General features: G+C 71.3%; 1 protein-coding gene across 1 annotated transcript in view; it reads right to left on the minus strand.

Annotated features, from left to right (window-relative positions):
* LOC104131395 (junction plakoglobin) overlaps positions 1-247 on the minus strand; it is a 38059-nt gene that overhangs the window by 37144 nt on the left and 668 nt on the right. The window lies entirely within an intron of this gene.

A 247-nucleotide genomic window follows, 5' to 3' on the forward strand; every position in this document is an offset into this window, starting at 1 on the left:
CGGGCCAGGCCGCCCTTAGAGCCTTCGTGCCCCGCGCCGTGGGTGCTGCGTGGGCCACCCCCAGCCTCCTGCATCATTTATGGTGTTTGCACCAGTCGGTGCCCAGGCACGGAGCCGGCAGTGCGGCAGCAGCGGGGCAGGGTCCGGCCCTGGAACATCACCCAGCCCCGGGAAGGGGCTCCACACCGCCCAGGTGGGGAAACTGAGGCAGGAGCCCAGCAGCGGCAGCAAGAGGCGCTGGGGAAGG

This window comes from Egretta garzetta, unplaced genomic scaffold (genome assembly GCF_000687185.1).
Source record: "Egretta garzetta isolate BGI_Z169 unplaced genomic scaffold, ASM68718v1 scaffold728, whole genome shotgun sequence".
NCBI lineage: Eukaryota > Metazoa > Chordata > Aves > Pelecaniformes > Ardeidae > Egretta > Egretta garzetta.